General features: G+C 39.7%; 1 pseudogene; it reads left to right on the top strand.

Annotated features, from left to right (window-relative positions):
- The first annotated feature begins 590 nt into the window (after positions 1-590).
- On the top strand, positions 591-1,685 carry LOC131760781 (WD repeat domain phosphoinositide-interacting protein 3 pseudogene; annotated as a pseudogene).
- The last annotated feature ends 7,136 nt before the right edge of the window (positions 1,686-8,821 follow it).

Below are 8,821 nucleotides of genomic sequence, written 5' to 3'. Positions count from 1 at the left end.
TCATGACACCACCACCGCCCCACCACTTTTCCCCACATTCTGTTTTATAACTTCATGTTACATAAGACTAATACAAGAGTACCCATTTCTGTCAAAAAATAACCTTCACAGTGTAGCTTTGAAGGATAAAATAATTCTCTTGGTAAATCCCCAATAATGAGACATTTCAGTTATGTCTAATTATTTTTTAGTTTCCTAAACTATACTGAGATGTTCATTTGTGCGGAGAAATCTATAAATTCATCCATAGATACTTCTATTGGCTAACTTCTAGATGTAGAATTGTAATCTCAGAAAGCATGGCTATTTTTAAAGCTTTAGAAGTACACTCACAAATTCCCTTCCAGAAAGACTGTAGCAATTTACCAGCAGTGCAAGAGAGTGACTATTTATGGTGTCTGTGTTAGTTAGGGTTCTCCAGAGAAAGAGAGCTAATAGGATATAAAAGGAGATTTATTATGAGGAATTGACTCACACATTTATGGAGACTGAGAAGTCCCACAACCTGCCATGTATAAACTGGAAACCCAGGAAAGCCGGTGATGGGATTCCCTCTGTCTGAATCGAAGGCCTGAGAATGCAGGGAGCTCATGACGTAAATCCCAATTTGAGGGCAGAAAAAGAGATGAAATATCCCATCATAAACAATAGGCAGAAAAGGGGGCAAATTCCTCCTTCTTCAGCCTTTTTGTTTTATTCAGGCCCTCACTGGATTAGGTGATGCCCACCCACATTGGGGAGGGCAATCTACTAAGTCAATGATTCAGATGCTAATTTTATCCAGAAACACTCTCACAGACACACCCAAATGTAATGTTTAATCAAATATCTTGGCATCCCCTGATCCAGACAGGTTGACATATAAACTTAACTATCACAGATCCACCCCTTGTCAACTTGGCACTCATATCCATCTCTTTAAGCCATACTTAATTTCCATATAAAAACAGTAGCAAGGTTATAATTCCACCTAACATGGTACAACTTGCATGCAACCGAAAGCCTGCTAACCCTTTCGCCAGAAGAGGAGCTCTTGAAAAAGAACACGCTCATTAACATAGACTTTTCCACAGAATTCAAGGAAGCGAAATTGAGATGAGGCAGAATTGTCCCTTTGGACCTCGTGATTAAGGTGTTTACATGCACACACAACCCCTACCAGTTAGTTGCATGTCTTTAAAACCTGCTATAACTCTAAAGGCCTTTGTGTCTTGTGTCCCAGTAGTAACAATCCCTTCTTGGACTTCCCAGACATGTATGTGAGTCAGGTGCAGCTTGTGGACCTGGCCAGCACCAGGATGCTGCCAGTGGACATCCCCATACAGGAAGGTATCCGGAGCAGCACTGCTCTCGACCTGTAGGGAAAAAGAATTGCAATCTGAAAAAGGGACTCATGAGAACATTTGCTACTTCTATCAGGGCATTGAACCCAGGAGCTATGAAGAACATCTCAAGCAGTAAATATTTATCATAGCATGCTTCCCTCATCTGTGTATCTAGTGACCATGGCACAGTGTACATTTTTGCTGCCAAAGATCCAAAAGAATAAACAGTCTAGTTTGGCATCAGCCAGTTTCCTTCCCAAATGCTTCATTTCTAAATGGAGTTTTCCCAAATTTCAGATTCCCTCAGCTGATCACCCCATTGAAGTACTGGGTGTGTCTCTCAGACCCCTCTGGGGCTAACACTGTCACACTGTGGACCTGTGGGTAAAAGGCAGGAAGGGATTGTCCCAATGACCTTTGGCCTCAAAGCCATATGAGGTCTTTTCCTTTCCTAAGGAAGGCTTTCCATTATTAAGAGAATAGTTACCAGGGCATAAGTAGATACTTAGTGGCTTTGAACAACTTGTACCTGACTGTCACTTTGTTATATTTTAGTTCAACTGTGAAATTTAGCTCTAGCAGTTCCACTGCATCCTTTACATTTAAAATTTGAGGGGACTCCATATAAACTTAGGAGCTGGATTGAGAAAAGGGTGAACAAGTTGAAATTTGTTTTGGGCAACAGATTCCCTCATTTTTACTGGGCCTACAGTGAAGAAATGAGCAATTCGGCAAATGTTAGTTCTTACAGTGTAACAAGATTTAAATAGGATAATAATACCAGCAGGTCACCTTAGAAAAGGAGAAAAATTCCTTCTCCAGTCTGAACATGAAGAAAAAAGACACAATTATGCTAGAAAACACAATGTGAACATTTCCCCTTGTGTAAATTAAATCTTGGGATTTTTCCGTGCCTGTAACATTGTTTGGTTATGTGTCCACACATGCTGCATGCCACCATCCCCTGTTTCTGTGTTGGAGTTGTTAGAATCCATGTGAAACACCAGACCCCCGGGCAGTGAGAAGCCAAGCATGTTATAGTGTCACTGTGGGGAGTAGCCATCCTTCCTAGGGGGCTTGACTGAGTCTCTTAAACAGGAAGAGTCAGCTTTATTCAGGGTTAAGACTCAATTCTCTTGTTATGTGTAGGGATCAAAGCAATGCATAGACTTTAAAAGTTAGTCATTTAATTTAGAGTATATGAAGGAAAATATTCTATACCTCTTTCAACAAAGTGACACAGGAGAAAGTGTCCTCTGGTGATTTCTGTCGGTGTTGAGAATAATGCTTTAGTCTGTCATTTCTACTTACATTTCTTGACATCTTTTTCTCTCCTCAACATTTATAAGAGCTACACACTAATATGTTGAAAATGAAAGACACATGACTTTTTTTTAACATTGGGTAACTACAATAAGTTATGGGCTCTATATTGTTAAGCACTATTTGAAGCATATATTTAGTTTTCTTAAATTATTGATAAAGAAATTTAATTTTGTGTTTTTGATTTCAGGTTGCAAATATTTAGAATCAGTATAGCAGCAAATTCTCAGTTTTGCAACAAACATGACAAATAGACTAAAAAGACTAAAGCGTGAGCATAATATGGTAATTATGCACTTCGTAGTCTTGATCTTAGCCCAGGTGTCCTTAATAGGCTCCCACTGGCAGCATGATCTAGAGTCCAGATCAACAGCTTAACCAGCTTGCCAAAAAAAAAAAAAAGAAAGAAAGAAAGCCCCCCCCCCCAACATTAGGGGCATTCCTGAGCATCCTAAAGCATCTATAATACAAAGAAAATTCCCTTCCTCCCTTAATTCAAAAGAAGGAAATGAAGAAGACCAATACCCCAGTAGAAAACTGGTAATAAGATGTAGAAAAGCAATTCACAGAATATAGTTGTCCAATAAGTATTATGAAACAAGCCTCACTTCACATTTAATAAGGAAAAATAATTATTAATTTTATATTATGTTTTGCCTGTCAAGCTGTGCACTTCTTAGTGCAACTACAAATTAGTGAAAACTGCGCAAAAAGCAGTTTCGCAATAAGTGGCAAAAACTTTAAAAGTGTAACTTATACTTTGACCCAACATTTCTATTCTCGGATTCTGCCCTTAGAAAGTCACCAGAACTGTGGAGATGTGAAAAGTGATTCATATACAAGAATGAACATTGCAGAGTTCTTAAACTATAGAAAATTAGAAGCAATGTTAATGCCCACTTGTAAGTTAATAGTTGCATAATTTATGAAATAACCTTATGGTGCAATATTATACAGCTATTAAAATATTGTTTTCAGAGAACATTGAATATTATAGGAAAATGCTAATGGCATAATTTAAATGAATAGAAATAAGTGATAAATATATAATATTATATATGTGTGTGTATGAAAGGAGTGTGTGAAATATTTATTGTAGTTATTTCTAGGTCTTTATGAATAATTTTATTTTCTCCTTTATACTTTAATTGTCAGTGTTTTACTATAAACATACAATCCATTTTTAACAGAAAAGCACTGTTTTATTTTAACACCTAATAACTTCAAGGGAAAAAAAATCTGTGAAACACTATTAATGTATTTCACTTCCAAAATATATTTCATTTTGATAAAGTTTTTGTTTTGTTTTCAATTCCAAACTTGTGCTTTAAATTTATCTTTGTGGAATAAAATTCTCAGTTTTAGGAAGTGACATTTTAGCACTTGTTATTCCATTGGGAAATTTTACCAGACTAACCCTCAGTTCAAACTAGTAGTGATTGATAGGTACATATGTTGAGTAATGCACACAGAGTTTTCACAGGAACGGAAACATTTGTAGAGATTGATAGAGCAATTCTTTTCAGACAATATGTACTTTACTTTTCTAGACATTCACACTAAAACAAAAAAAGCAGTTTTCTTAGTTTGATCTTTTCACTTCTTCATTTGTTTTGTGCAAGCATGTCTTCTGAACTTTCGTGTCTGTAAAATAGCGCTCTGGATGAAGCAAACATAAAATTCATAAATAAAACGTTCTTTGATTATATGCACAATCCTGAGGAAAGATTTAATTACATCATATCTTAGATTTTACATTTTAGAAATTGAGATAATATTTGCATCATTGCTATGGCTTTAAATTTTGTGTCTCAAAGAGGATTCACATCCTCATTATGTCCAGGAGGCCTTGCAATTGTCCCACCACAACTACCAATCTGATTATGTGCTTCTCTTCTTAAGGATCTTCAAATTCTCCCCCTGGCCTTCAGGATAGTTACAGAGACCTTAGCACTGCTTTGAAGGATTTACAACTTATTTCCTCTGCCCAAACTTCTGTCCCTTCTTCTCGCTACTCCACCTCTACCACTCTTCAAGCTGTATTCCAGCTATCAAGATTTTCCAAAAGAGCTGGCTCTTTCCTGACTCTGTGTCTTATTGGCTGTTCCTTTTGCATCAAATACGTGTCCCTAGCTTTTCTGGTTAGCAAGAAAAGCTTCTTCTTGTAAGATTCGTCACAGGTGTAATTGTCTTAGTGAAACCTTGCCTGCTTGCCCTAAGGTAAATTAGTCCATCCATCTTTATTCCCACAGCACCCTCCAGACAGCTTCCCTTGTACCATTTATTGATATTATGCTGTTATATACATATATAAATGTTAATTTATGGCTGTGCCCGCCACTAGACTGTGGGCTTTGTGACAATGGGAGTGGTGTGTTTCCCATTGCTGGATGTGTTCAAGTCCAAGTGCTGGAACTAAAGGATGAGGCAGGCTATAGTAGGAACCCAGCCTTGGGTGGGTGGTTTACCTTGATGACTATGAGTCCCCTTTTAGTTCTAAGCATATGGAATTCCTATGCCCAGCTCACCATTCTCAGTGGGGAAGGGGAAGGAGAAAATTGGGGCTAGGGGCTGGGCAGAGGGTGAAGTTCCTAGTAGCAGTATATCTTTTCCAATTTTAATCAGCACCTTTAATAAATACATTCCTTTCTCCTCACCATTTCTTGAGATCCCAGGGCTCTGATAAATGAAAAGCAGCTCTCCTGACTATAAAACATTTGAGGAAACTGCTGGGCTGATAATAACTAATGTTATTAAGCATTTGCTATGTGCCAGGCATTCTTCTAAGTGCTTTACATATATTAATGCACTTGATCCTCACAATAACTCCGTGAGTGAGGTAACATTAGTGTAGATGAGGAAAGGCAGGCATAGCTCATAAACCTTGCTTAAATATATATTATGAGTAAGTGGCATAGCTGTGATTCACACCCAGGCAATATGATCCAGGTCCCTACAGCTTTCTGCCAGCCTCAGTCAAGGGTACATTGTCCTCAGAACTATTGCCACCTTCTCCAATTGTTAGCCTCTTAACACTTAGTTACAGGGCTCAAGGTAGCACTACCAGAACATAGCTGTTTTCTGAAGTAGTTGCCTTCAAAGTCCAGGAAACAGCTTACCAAGTTCATGTCACCTTGTTACCCTCTGCTCCTGTCATTCTTCTTACTCTTCTTACTCTCGTTACTCTGCTTTTCTTTCCTTCACTCCCATTTACACACTGTAGCCAACTGATCTGAAAATATACAAATATGATCATGTTACTCCCCAGCAAAACAGTCCTTCAGTATCACGCACTGCTTTGGGGATGATGTCCAAACAGCTGAGCATAAAATGCAGAGCCTTGGACTTCCCTGGTGGCACAGTGGTTAAGAATCCACCTGCCAATGCAGGGGACATGGGTTCGAGCCCTGGTCCGGGAAGGTCCCACATGCTGCGGAGCAACTAAGCTGGTGCGCCACAACTACAGAGCCTGCACTCTAGAGCCCTTGAGCCACAACTACTGAACCCACGCACCACAACTACTGAGCCCACGCGCCTAGAGCCCATGCTCCACAACAAGAGAAACCACTGCAATGAGAGGCCCGTGCTCCACAACGAAGAGTAGCCACCCTGCTCGCCACAGCTAGAGAAAGCCCGCAGGCAGCAACAAAGACCCAACACAGAAAAAAAAAAAATTAAATTTAATTAAAAAAAAAAAAAAAAAAAAAGAGCCTTGCATGAGGTGGTCCCACTGTGCTAGTGTCAGAGCTGGGCTTGGTAGAAGCCAGAAGCAAAGTAGGGGATTAGGCCATAAGGAGACCCTGAGGGCAGCTTCAAGATGTGAGGCTCAGCACATATATATGCCCTAAATGCCCCAGAACTTCTCCAAATCCACGGGGTTCTCTCACGCATTACATATGTTGTCCCCTCCCAGACCTTTGCTCCTCTTCCAGATGAATGTGTATTTACTCTAAAGTTCTGAGCAAGGCCAGACCACAAAAGGCTGGTCCAGGCTGAAGGAGTAACTGCTGAGACTTGGCTTAATTTGTTTCACGGGATTGGGCAGAGGAAGAAGTTAAACTGAGATGCAGTTGCAGCAAAGGCCTTAGCTGATGCCATGCTGTATACTTTTCCTGTGGTCACTGTAACAAATTACCATAAAATGGGCGGCTTGAAACAATGCACCTATTTTCTCTGCCATTCTGGAAGCCACAGACCTTACTTAAATCGGTATCACTGAGCCAAAATCAAGGCGTCTGCAGGGCCACGCTCCTTCTGGAGGCTCTAGGGGAAAATCCACCCCTTGCCTCTTCACGTGGCTGCTGGCATTCTTTGACCTGCAGCCACATCACTCCAATTTCTGCCTCTGTCTTCACATCACCTTCTCCTCACGTGATTACATTTAGGGCCCACCCTGCTAATGCAAGATCCTCTCTCAATCATTAAACCCTCTGGTTAACCACATCTGTGAAGACCTGGTTTCCATATAAAATAATATTTCCGGGTTCCAGGGATTAGGACTTTATATCTTTGTGGGGCTGTTTTTCAGCCTACCACATATGGAGATCTCTGGAACTCAGATTACCCACCAGAATTGCCCTCCATCAGAGGCAAATCAATTAAGCGTTTGCATACTTGAAATGATAAATCAGGCTGCCCCCGGCAGTGGAGGCATTGGGACCCCTTTGGAGGAAGGTGATTTCCAGGGGAAAAAACTCAGCTTTGCTCCTTCAACAGATAACACCGCTGGCAGCTAGGGTTGAGGGCTTTGGTCCTAAAGGGGTGATCTGGGTGATGCATCACTACACCTCTTCAACCTACTATGGCCTTTTTGATGGCCTGTGACTATGCCACAGTTGCTGATTTCTGGGGTTTATTTCTTACTGTGTCATGAAGCTTTCTACTGCACTGGCCATTGCCTACCACAAGGATATAATTTAAATATCACTTTGTCTATAAACCTTCCTGTAGCTTACCTTTCTCCACCTTCTCCTCCTCTGCAGAATTAGTCTATTGCTTTTCTGTGTCGCCATGTTACTTTATTCATACCTCTTCTGGTACTTATACCCATTGTGTAATGATTAATATTCATCAGTACGTCTTCCCTTACTAGACAGCAGCTCAAGGGTGGGGTACCTGATTTGTTCCTGTTTGTAATCGTCTCAGTATCTGGCAGACAGTAGGTGCTCATAAATGTCGAATGAATGAACCATTAAATGTAGCTTAAAGCAGCCACTCTCTGTCTCTTCATCAAGTGGTGGAGCAGACAGAACAGCCAACTGTGTGAATGAAAGCTATCAAGCATGTCTAATCCAAGTGATTGAGTGCATGTTGGGAGGCAGTAAAGTAAACAGTATCTCAAGGGTCACAGCTGTTTCATTCTGCCTTTCAGCCAAGAAATGCCATGATTTACTTTCTGCTCTTGCCAAGGATGAAGAAATAAAGTCATAAACAAAAAGTGAAAGAGTGAGGAATTACTCAGTTTGGATGGACAGGTCAATCTGCTTGCCCACCTGCGGCCAAGCGAGCATGATCAAAGAATAATATACTTTCACCTTCTATCCCACTTCACAGTCTTTATTCTTTAACAAGGGATATTTGATGAGAAATGTACCTCCAATCCTGATAACGTTAACAAAGTTGGTTTTATACACAGATGACAGTGGATATCCCCAACATTGTAGGGACTGTTCCAAAATTTCTGCCTCAGATATACCCCTTCTTGCCTCAGGTTGCTAAATTCTAAAAGCGTTCCTATGTGTATCTATTTCACAGGGGCATTAGGAGGATTTAACAGATTAGGAATTAATGAATGTAGAAACTCCTACGGTAGTACACATGATGTGTACCTAATAAATGTTTTTCTTTTCTTTATTTTCCTGAAACAGTTTAAGTTCAACAACAAGTCATTTATTAATGTGGAAGGTTTGGAGGAACAAGGTCAATGTGGCAATTAATATGTGTTCTATTTTGAAATTTTACATTTTTTGAAGTAACATAGGTACATAGTAAAAGTTCAAACAGTATTAAGCAATATTAAATGAAAAAAATTTTTTTCTGTCCTCCTCCCCACAAACCTTTTGTTAGCACATTTATTCTAAACAATATGCTGAAATCTGTTTTTCTCAATATGTCAGTTTTAAATAGTAGCTATAAACTTTGCCTATGAAAGATTAGGAATTTAATTTATTTAT

This window comes from Kogia breviceps, chromosome 8, assembly GCF_026419965.1.
Source record: "Kogia breviceps isolate mKogBre1 chromosome 8, mKogBre1 haplotype 1, whole genome shotgun sequence".
NCBI classification, from domain to species: domain Eukaryota; kingdom Metazoa; phylum Chordata; class Mammalia; order Artiodactyla; family Physeteridae; genus Kogia; species Kogia breviceps.
This window is presented reverse-complemented; position numbering and strand designations above follow the sequence as displayed.